Genomic DNA, 12076 nt, shown 5'->3' on the forward strand with positions numbered 1-12076 from the left:
AGAAGCACCAAAATAGAAAGAAAGTGGCTGTTCTGATCTGACAGTATTCCCAGGCTGGCCCGAAGAAGGAAGCACCCTGAATCATAAGAGAGATCCTGTCCTGTAAGGTTGGCTGCAGACTCAAGAGGTTTGGACAGGTCAGATAAACTAATGAATAAACTTATGAACACTGATCTGAATTGAACTCAGTGGAGATTTCTCCCATTGCTGTTTCCCAGCACTGCCTGGAGGCTCAGTCTGGATGTTATTTATTGGAATCCTGCAGCTGTCCTGTAGCAGATTAGGCAAGACGTTGCTTTTCAAGACACTGGGTGGCTCTAAACATTATTAAACATGATTGTTGGAACATGCTTTTCCAGCCATTCAATGGCTGTGAACATTAAACATTTTGTTGTTATAAGTGCTTGCTTTTCCAGCTGCCGAGAGGCCGTAATCTTTTTTTCTCATTAAAAATGTTGATTTTCCAGCTCACGAGCCACTGAAAATACTGCTTCCCTCCCCCTGCCCCCCATCCACCCGCACTGAACATTGTTTTTAAGCTCACTGACCTATTTATTTTCATTTTCCATAGAAGGTGGAGGACATTGTTGGCCCAACCTAAAATACCTTTTTTTAGCTACTAGAACAAGTACAGGAGGGTAACACTTAGGATAACACTGAATCAAATCAAGCGTTGCCTTGTGGGCATATTACATTTAGATAAAGACATGCAAACTAATGCCAAACATCAGCATGTTCCTCTGTGTGTTCTCCAAAGAGATTGATAAACCACAGTGCTGGGTGCCGCTTTCGCATATCCTTTTGTGTCAGCTGTATGAAAGCTATATGGCAAAATATGAAGCAGTCCTGGGGGCAGAAATGAAGCATGTGTTCTGGATTCAGGATGATGAGGAAAAGGTTTGACTTAATTCACTTAATTTAATACATATATCCTGTAAAGAAGACGGGATTGTTTAGGGAGGTAAGCAATTTGGGACATAGGAAGGGTGGGAGGGTATTTAAGGCACTGGATTGGGACTCGGAAGAACTTGATTTCACTTCTTGTTCTGCCATACACTTAACGTGTCACCTTAGGCACATCACTTAATCTTTCTGCCCATCTGTAAAATAAGGATAATAATATTCATTCCTGTTTAATAATATTCCTTCCTGTCTTTAGATCAGGGACTTACTATGTGTCTGTAGGTTTCAGAGTAACAGCCGTGTTAGTCTGTATTCGCAAAAAGAAAAGGAGTACTTGTGGCACCTTAGAGACTAACCAATTTATTTGTACATTGCTTGGTGCAATGGGGACTTGATCTTGGTTGGGGTTACAATAGGTAGCTCCTGTTGACTGCAGTGGACACTGAGGGTGTCACAGTTTCAGGGTAACTGTACCTGTTTCCCTCTCTGTAATCTACCAAGGACACCCACTTTTAGGCTTATGGTTTCCAGCCATTACCTCTTTTGGGTGGTGACCTGCACCTCACTGATCTCCTGATGGGGAATCTTTAAGGCTTCCTGCTTCCCTGCCTATATTGTGATGTTCCCCAGCAAGCCAGTCTGCCTCAACAGGCCAGCACCTGTGCTTTGCTTTCTCTCTGAAAGCTAATAACAGCCTAATTGCCCGCAGTTACAAGTTACCACTCAGCTCTTTCTAAGCAAGCACCTTTATTCTTAAAGTGAAAGCATGACAGAGAAAATATATTAAAAACAACAAAAGAACCTACAGCCATGCTAAAAAAAACTTACCAGAGCTCACCCCAACTCCCACCTTGGACTCTGGTAGGTGTCAGGCCTTCATAACCCATAACTGGGTTTTCCGTGTGGTTCCAAGTTCATAACTATCTCAGATACAGAACCAGAACCCAGGCTGGGCAGATCATCTGTTTCTTTGATCTTCAGTCTCCGGATACAGGTAATCAGCAATGACACACTCTTTGGGGTGTAGCTTCAAAAGATTGTGTTTTTACCTAAGCAGAGATGGGGAATTTGCATTAATCTCTCCCCAGGTATTCTTCATGATATCCGCTTCATCCTCATTGTCCTAAAAGGCCATTCTTGCCTGGCATATTTTCAATATAGTACTTTGAACTCCCAGGCCTCACATCACATCCCCCCCCCCAAGCGAGGTTATAGGCATTCTGGTCCACAGTGATACATAAACTTTGCATTTAATACAACGGACCCCAAAGATACTTAAACCTAATTCAATAAGGGCTCCTGAGGATATGCAGGAAATTGTCATATCTATCACAGAAGCTGGTCAGCCATTTACAGAAGATGCTCAGCTTTTCAGTGGATCAGGCTACAATACTTAGGGCGAAGGAAAGTGGTAAGCTCTCCCCTTTGGTAGGGGCATCTGGCTTTGTGCAGCTTCCAAAACACACATTTGGCATGCACTATGCATCAGCTTGGAAAGGATTCAAGACATTTCATGGAAGCTACAATTAGTGGCTTCCCACAAATAGCACCGAGCACTGACAAGTGGCAGCTCTGTAATGCCATTTATGGGCAGGTAATGGCATTTCATTGCCTTTCAGGTGTTCTCACAGCAGGGAACACATATATTTTTTCAGCTCTGTGATTTTTCCCCCACACACTAACTGGCACAAATCATTATATTTGGCCTTGAGCATTGGGAGCATTTTACTTTGCATTAACTTTGCAGTCCAATTTCTTTATAAGATGAAAAAATATCTTCATTAATGTTAGAAACCCAGGTTAGAAACAAGAAACTGCATTGGGAATGAGCTAGAAAGATAGCCCAGATCCTCAACTGGTACAAATCAGCATATCTCAATTGACTGCAATGGATCTCTGCTGATTTACACCAGTGGAGGATCTGGCCCAACATTCCCCCCCTTTTCACCTCCATCCTCAGCAGCTTCTTACTGAAGCCACTACCCTGGAGGAACTGGTTGGGTCTCCATTCAGATACTTTTCTCTACTAGATTGAAGTGCCCATTATTAAATATTTGTTCCCCATGTAGACACTTATAGACTGTAATCAAGTCACCATTTCACTTTGTTAAGCTAAGTATATTGAGTTCCTTGAGTCTATCACTATACAGCATGTTTTCTAATCTTTTAATCATTCTCTGACCCCTCAACCATCGTGCAGAATTTTGGGCACCGGAACTGGATACAGTATTCCAGCAGTAGTCACACCAGTGTCAAATATAGACGTAAAATAACCTCTCTACTTATCCTTGAGATTCCCCTGTTTCTGCATCTCAGGGTTTCATCCATCCTGTGAGTAGGGGCTACATTCTTTGTTCCTGGATTGTTCATGTAGTCTGATCATTTACCCATGGTGATGAATAAAATCCAGCAATCCACTGAACCTTCGTGCATGTTCCATCCTCGTTAGACACCCTCTGTGTGGCCTACTGGAAATCTGTACTGAAAACCCTCTTACAGGAATAAGTAGTGAAGTGAAAGGCTGTGATAGATCACTTATACCAAGCTTGTTAATCAAAGTAATGCATAAAAGATACTTGCGAGGAATGCTGAACACAGCACTGGTTAGTGTCCTTTCAGCAAGCTACTGTTCCAAGTCCTGTAGAATGCAAAAGGGGAAAGAAGGCCACGACCCACATAAAATGGTGAATCAAAGAAAAGGCAGCACACTCCAAGGTGAGAACTTAGAATGAAGTTTCCAGCAATCAGGATTCCCGATAAAATAATCCAGGTAATAATATCACACAGCATTAAAACAATAGAGGGCTAACTATCTCTAATATTTGCTGACAATGTGGGTTTTGGGGAGAGAGGGCCATGACATTCATAAAAACTGTTAATTAACCCATACAGTAAATCTGTTTCATTCGTGCCACAACAGAACTAATCAAGGCAGGCTTACTGTTTGCTCATTTGGAAAATAATTAGGGTTCCCATTTAGACTTAATTACAGTGCAAAGGTTGACAATTATCGTCTCTGTGGAAGCACTGGATGCCTCAATATCTCGGCTGAACATGTGCCTATAATTATGTACATAATTTTCTTTGCAGAAAATGTAACCCACTTATTACCTGGATTTTATGCCTGTAATTAGAGATAATAGTAATAAAAAGAAAAGAAAAGAAAAAGTGGCAGGATGCTGCATTACTTAGGATCTTTTCCGTAGCAAATATATTCGCGTCACTGGGAAAGGAATCACAAAATAAAACAAGCTCCTGGTTTGCACCTGTTACCCTGAATAGAAGGAAGATGTAGAAGTGCAGAAGAACAGAGCTCTCCTTGTAGTATGGGGAGGAGAAATAGCCATCACATAAGATATTGCGGGAACAAGCTGTTCTCAAAGGTTTGTCTGTTCCACAAAGTCACATTGCACTCCCCACAAGAGCCTTATCCACAGAGAGATAGGTGTGGTGGGGACAGCGATGAGGACAAGCTGGAGGAAGAGAGAAGTGTCATTGTAAAATAAATGCAATTTCAAATGGCTGCCTAGCCTTTCCCAGGGACTGAATAAGCCCCCGCAGCGCCTCTGAGTAGGGTAGATGCAAGCCACTACTCCTATGCTGGGATAAACCTACCCCTTAGATTCTGATTTTTTCTGTTGGTTTCAACTGGAGTTGGATCAGGCCTTTAGTGAATGAGTGACAGAATCAGGAACAGAACGCAGGGCTTTTGATTCCCTGTCTCTTCTCTAGCTAAAAGACTATGCTCCCTCCTATTTCTTCTTTCAGCTATGTCTTGTGAAACCTAATTCTGAGCACTTCTGACTGCAAGAGATGCTAAGCCCTGCTAACCTGCCTCAAAAAAATGTAGGTTTGCTCTTTGCATATAGTGATTTGTATCCAAGCGAATGTGAAGTTGCTACAACTGCTTACTTGGCTACTCCAGTCTCTCATGGCGTAAGCATCCCTCAAAAGGAGATTACCATTTCATTCCAGTCAATAAATGCAGGCTGATTAATGCCTACTCAGCCTGTCCTTAAATGTTATTGTTCTATAACATCTTGGTGTCAGTCAGGACCAAGAGCACAGTGGATTTTCAAGGAAAGAGATCATGGTAAAATCAAAGCGTGTTATTCCACTTTGCTTTGATCTCTCACGGAAAAGGCCAAATTATGACCTCAGAGGCTCACATAAACTTTATGGAAATATCCAGTAGGGATGTTAGGTTCTATGCAAATCAGATGAGGTTCTGTAGAAATTGCCCTAAAAAACTAGATAGTTGAACAGAGAAAGAGATCCTTCCTATAGAATTTTTAAACCATCCTGGAGACTTATAACCCTGAAAAAGAATTATACAAGTTGGTTTATCATTCTTCTACAGAGAGATTATCATCCATTATATTCTACAGGACTTTTTCATAAGGGATGACTCTTTTTGACTTCAATAAGGATCACATATATGCTTCTGGGAACATCTTTTATGCTGCATATTTATGATGCACCTGATCTGTAGCACACCTGTGAATCAGAGGATATCATTTGTTCCTCAGCCTGTAACATGAGGGATTTCTGCAATTTAACAACTGAATTGCATAGTCAGTTTCAGACATGGGTGATTTGCTAGTTGAACAAGGATGTGTTTTTCACAGATTTTAATACATATTTTTAATTTATACTTTTTATTCCCTCTACCATCTGATGAGCTTAAAAATGCAGCGTTTTCCTTCCAGTTTTTCTCTTCTCCATTTAGCAAACAATGTTCTCCTGTGTTTGGAAGAGACCTGTAATGAACGTGGCTCTTTTACTTGAACAACAACCACAACTTGACTCAGCACTTAATTATCAGGCCAGTACATCTCCGTGTGCTGGCATCAGCAAATTATGCCAGCAGAACTTTAGGCAATATACTTTGTTAGCTGATTCCAGTTGCACACCCAACAGGGGGAGCAGAACAAAATATTTTTGTAGGTCCTTCCAAAATAGTGGCTATAGTTTTCATTTTTAATTTCTTGGTGATGAAGTCCCATTGTGGTGAAGGGGCTTAAAACTCAAGGTATTTAAAACACAGTTGACTCTATAATACTTTGAAAGTACATCTAACCTTGGACCTTAGACTCTTGACAGTGTTCCTTTAAAATCTATGTGCAGATTCAGATGCTCTCAAGATTACTAGACCCATAGACACTTCACAAGAGAAAAAGACCACTGGAAATAAAACAAATGCAAAACAAATCAGTACATGCTCAAGTTTGCTATAGTGATAAGGGCTTTTGCTTTTAGGTAGTTTCTTTGATCTTATTGATCAGGCACTTATCTGGTCCCTATCAATATAGCTCTTTGTTAAATTATACTATTGTGGAGATACTTGCTCTGGAAAAGCTGAGCAGATTTCTCACCTTCCATTTCTTTGCTCATAGCTGCTTGACAACAAAATCCTATCTCTGACATATTGGCAGAGGACTTTCTCTGACACTCAGAAGCTGGCACTTATGAAGCTTTAAAAGCAAGCTTGAGCGTCCCAGTGGCAGGAGTTCTTTAGAGTGACAGCGAGAGGACCTGTACCCTTTCTCCTGGTCTGGGACTTCTTAATTGTAGTTAACCAGTTGAAAGAGAGCTGCTGCGGCCCATCCACGGCATTCATTGTGTCATAACTGGGCTTTCTTTGGCACTGATGAACCTTTTATCCTCCCCCTAGCCAACCATCCATGGGGTGGTAACAGGGGAGAAGAAAGTTTGTTTGCTGACAAATGAAATCGTGATAGGGTTTGGGTGGGCGGTGGCAACTGATGAAATGCCAAACCCACTTTGATGCACTCCATAGCTCCTTGTGCGGTTATGTAATCTGACACAGTTGGTTAGCTAGGTGCCTGGACAAGCTCATTTGGGATGTTTAGCATCTAAAACTCACATGCAGTAGAATATTCGTCATAGACAAGGACTCCCGCAGAACAGACATATGCCAGTTAAGTGACTGATTTGATGATCTAAGGCTCAGAGCAATACTCATGCTGAGCTCTAGTCTACACTACAGAGCTAGGTCGACATAAGGCAGTTTACGCTGACCTAATTCTATAAGCATCTGCACTATAATGTGGCTCCCACCTCGCCCACTGCACTGACTTAATAACTCCACCTCCGCAAGAAGTGGAGCACTTAGGTCAATGTCGTTAGATCGATGCAGTGTCAGTGTAGACGCTTTATTGCTTACATCGACTCTTGCTTCCTTTCAGAAGCAGTCCCACAATGCCCCACACTGAGAGTTTAAATGGGTGCAAGCACTCCTGGTGAGGATGCACACTGCTGACACAAGGAGCATAGTGTGGACATGCAAAAGCGATTTACTTACTGCAATGGCTCTATGTCAATGTAACTTAGGTCGACTTAATTTTGTAGTGTAGACTTACCCTGAGAAACATTCCAGATTGTTTTCAAAGTAAGTGTAATAAAACCAGCAAAAGAATGAGATGACCTCTTTAACAACCACAGCTGAAGTAGGAAGCTTGAAATTAACAAAGAGTTTATGGTGAGAGTTTGTTAGCAAATACTTATTAACCTATTCATTTCTACAGGTTGTATGCAAAGCCACCTGTGCCCTTTCAACACACCAGATGAGCTGTTTATCTACTGCAGTGGGTCATTTATAAGAGCCACTTACTGGATAATAGTCGAAGTTAAAAAGGCAGACAGAAGTGAAGACTCAATGAGAAATGAGCAATATTCTCTCAAACATTGTGGGTGTTCGGATCTCAAGCATTGTATGAATTTTAGCAAATAGCCCCTTTCTTTACAATAGGCAAAGTGAAAATACCAGATCTAAAAATCCCCAAACTTTCAGGTGTGTCAAATACAAAACTAAATTTTGTGGCTACCGGCCAGCCATAATCCCATATGAAGATGGGCAAAATGATGCTGAAAAACCCCTAAAACACCTAAGAATGTTCCCAACTTTTTGGAACCAAACCTGACATCAAACTATTTTTAAGCATCATTGGGTCAATTTTCTTCCATTTTTGTGATGCTGATAAACCAAAGGCCAGCTCTGGCCAAGGCCATAGGCATTAGCTAAAAACTGACAAACTCATAATTGGAAAGCAAAACAGCTCACTTGTGTTCAAAATAGGTATCAGCCTTATAAGAATGTATTTAGTGTTTAGACTCTATGAAATGCTTGTAAATTGCTGCATGCATTAATCTTGCTTGTAGTGTCTATATTCCATGCTATAAGGAAATACGTAAGTTTTGCTTTATAACTTTGAGAATGTTTGTTCTGAACTTGTGAATCCAGGCAGTGGAATTGTCGTCGTCCCCACCCCCAAATCAAGATTAAATGGGTCATTAAGGAACATCACAATACAAAGAATTAGTGAATGGCTCTATCAGACCTTAGAAATGCTACATGCCAGGGAGCTCATCATGGACTGGAAGGCCAAATGTAAAAGATAAAACAGAGTCACAAAAATTTTTTTTAATCTCTTTGCTGTTTGAACTCTCACAAGGCCAGACTCTCTAAACTGAAGCCAGAGATCCCCCAGGGATATCCCTGGGTTTGCCCTGAATGACATTTTGAACTGACAGATCATTACAACTCTGTCACTTTTAGGATTAAATGGTAACTCATTTGTGTATATATGTTTGCTTGCTTTAACCTGCAAATAACTCTTGTTCCTTTTCCCTAGTTAATAAACCTTTAGATAGTTTATTACAGGATTGGCTACAGGCATTGTCTTTGGTTTAAGATCTAGGGTCCCAGTTGATCTGGGGAAAGTGACTGGGCTCTTGGGACTGGGAGCAACCTGAATATTTTGTGATTTTTGCTGTAAGTGACCATTTATCACTAAGTCCAGTTTGCCTGGGTGGCAAGATAGACTGAAGAGCATCAGGGGACTGTCTGTGACTCAATAGTAAGACTAGTACAGCGATCCAGAAGTTCATATTTGTTACTGGGTTGGTGAAATCTAACTATAGAATATTTCATCTCTTTGGGGTGTCTGCCCTGTTTTTGACAATCTGCCCTGAAGTAGGCACTCATGGTCATGAGCCACCCCAGACTCAATGAACTGTGCTGAGAACACCCCAAAATTGTTTTTCAGAAGAAAATGAAAAAAATAATGTAAGAAAGGATGTTCTTGGTTTATTTCTGACCGAATCAGAAGCAGAAAATACTGGAATCCACCCTCCCCCCAAAAAAACCTGTTCTTTCAACATTTCCAGCTGAGTTTTGCAGATGGAGGAGGCTATGAATAGTTCAGATGCGCCTTGGAAAAACATCTCAATTTTTGAGTTCTTATCTGAACTCAGCCTGAACTCTTTAACCGTTTGAAGCTCACCAATCACTCATCTTCTACCAATGATGAAGTTCTATTGAACTCTGGGAGCACTTGCCAAAAGTATTTCCACCCTCGGTCAACAGTGATAAAAGATATAGGAGAGCAAGAAGAATTCATTTTATATCACAACAGTTTCTTGAGCGTAAGTGTGGAAATAAATGCACATTGTAATTTAATTTGTAGTGATAAATTATCTAAGATGACAATAACATATTTCAGTCTGGTAAGAAACTGACTCCTGCTTTCCCTCCGACCCTTAATGTGAGCTCCCCAGAAGTAATACTTGAAACTGGTCTGCCTTATCCCTCTTTTGTACTGACTCTCTACTTGGAAAATTTAGTACTAGGCTAATTGCTGTTCCTAGCAAAAGAGGAGATTCATTTCAGTGTGTGGGTTGTGAAAAAAATCTTCTGGGCCAGTGCAGAGTTTCTGACTGATACAGATGTCTGGAATAAGATCTCAGAGTTGTATACCTCTGAGCAACGTCCATGTCTTTGTTAAGAAGGGCTGGCTTCAAGCTGAAACTGCACTTATCCTGAGTACAGTGTCCCAGACATTTCTCAAGCAGGGCCACATCTTCAAAGCCTTTGCAAGGGCTCAAGATGTAGTGTAAGCAAAGAAAGGCATCCCAGTAATTAGACCCGAGTGATCAAGCTGGACAAGCGGACAATACGGAACTCTGCCTCGCCCGGTGGGTTCTTTAAGAGATCAGTGGGGACAAAGGAATAGAGTGAGAGTGGCAGAGATCAATCACCTCATCTTTGGCATTCTCTGCTTTGGAGTGCTTCATTTTGCAATCTTAACCTTTTCATCATGAAAGACTGAAATCACCCTCGTCCCGCACTTTCCGACGCAGAATGGAATTTGCCTTTATTTTTTGACACTACGTATAATGACTGTGCTGCTGGAGGGCACAGTCCCTGATGAGAGCCAAGGGCATCAGCACCTTCTGCTGAAAATACTAAGGCTGTTTGAAAGAGGGGAAAAGCCTGCTGTGTCTGAGATATGAGTACACATCACTGGGCACTGGCTCTAGGATATGTCCTGCAAGGTGTGTCTGATGGGAGAACTGAAGGTGAACAAAACTGCGAGTGACGCCTGCAAGCATGCTATGCAAAATGGTGGGAGGAATAAGCGGAAACTGGTTCTAGTGTCACTAAGCAGCTATAAAGACAGCTCAAGCATCCAGCTGAGGATTGCCCGGGCACTGGGAAATCCTCTGATGGCATAGGACAGCTGTAGCCACCTACCTCCTGGCCTCACAACATAGGGGGCACAACCAGTGAAAAGGGGGTACGGCCTTGGAATTTGGGACAAGGTGACTTGATGATAACTGGACAAGCCCCCTGCCTTTATTCTCAGCACAGTTCATTGCACAGTCCCTTTAATTTCCAGCTGCTGGGCGTTTTTTGTTGTTTTTTCTTTGCTACAACCAAAGTAGGGAATCCAGTGCCTTCTGCCAGCTGAAATTGTCCCTGAAGGAAACTCAAGAACTGACCACTGAGAATCTCACACAGTCTGTAAGCAGAGATCAGCCTTATTCTGTATATAAAAATGAATGTCTGACCTGATTAGTACAGCAGAGAAGTATGTTTTAAATCTCAGTGTAACCTGACCATTTCATGGATCCACAGAGATAGTATGGGATTTTGACAAAGAAATATGCCCCATTCTTCAAATGATTTGGGGAAAGACGAAATCTGTGTGGGAATAACCAGATAGATGTCGGGAGTGAAAGAATAATGACATGCATTAGCAGTTTATGCCTTCCAGACATTTACAAACCCTCGTTAATGCAACTCAGAGGGAATTTTAGCCATTCTAGGGAGGCTGGATGATTTAAGAGGGCATGAGGGCTGCAGTTTGTTTGTGGTTTCAGCTACAAATAAAATGTCCATCAACAAGTTGAGTATCTGGAAGGAATTTGGGAACATGTTTTAGGGGCACAGACATTTATAAAACATTGCTTCATTGTTACAGTGACCCTTCACCTCTGCACAGTCTGGCCCTGTGGAGCTCACAAGACCCAGAGGTTAATGTGTAAAACACACCATTGCTCCAGCAGGTTGGGGGAACAGGATAGGATGCTGTTGTGGCCATTCAGATTTCTTTTACAAATGCCCATTAGATTCTCCTTCTGCTGTGCACTTTAGAGACCATACACACAATCCATTCTTCCTTATTAGAACACCACCTGCCTTCCGGACGAGCTATAAAACCAAGACTACTTGTTACAGAAGGTCTCACAGTCAGAATTAGCCAGTGACCTGGCTAAATTCCAACTCTGGAAATTGCTTCTCTCTACTGAAATTCCCCTGGAGTTCTCATTCAATATTATATTTTTTCAGCCTCTTTCCTGAACTGTTGTGATAGCAAAGCGGTTGCTGGTAAATCTTGTACTCTGTTCCATTCACAGAGGCAGCTACATTTCATTGGTGGGTGTAGTGGTCCCTAGATATGGCCAAATTCTGGTTTTACCGAAGTCAAGGAAAGGTTTTCCATGGGACCAGGATTTGGTTTGTAATCTGCAAAATCCCTTCTCTTGCTGTGTAAATGGAAGGGATTGTTATTATCATTACACTATGGAAAAAGGAACTCTGAGTATGATGAAGAGGAATGGAGTTCAGAGTAATTCACTGATAATACCTTCCATGCCACTCCACAGCAAGGTGTGAGTTCGGTAGGCTGGGAACATGCAGGATTTGAAATGAGGGATCTTTCAGCTACATGGCAACTACTACAATCTACACGGCAACCACACACCATTGCGTGAAGAACTCTACAGCACAAGAAACACATGAAACAACATGTTAAACTCAAGGAAGAGCTGTGATAATGAAGTGGAGTCAGACTGGGGAAAACGATGG

This window comes from Lepidochelys kempii, chromosome 10 (genome assembly GCF_965140285.1).
Source record: "Lepidochelys kempii isolate rLepKem1 chromosome 10, rLepKem1.hap1, whole genome shotgun sequence".
NCBI lineage: Eukaryota > Metazoa > Chordata > Testudines > Cheloniidae > Lepidochelys > Lepidochelys kempii.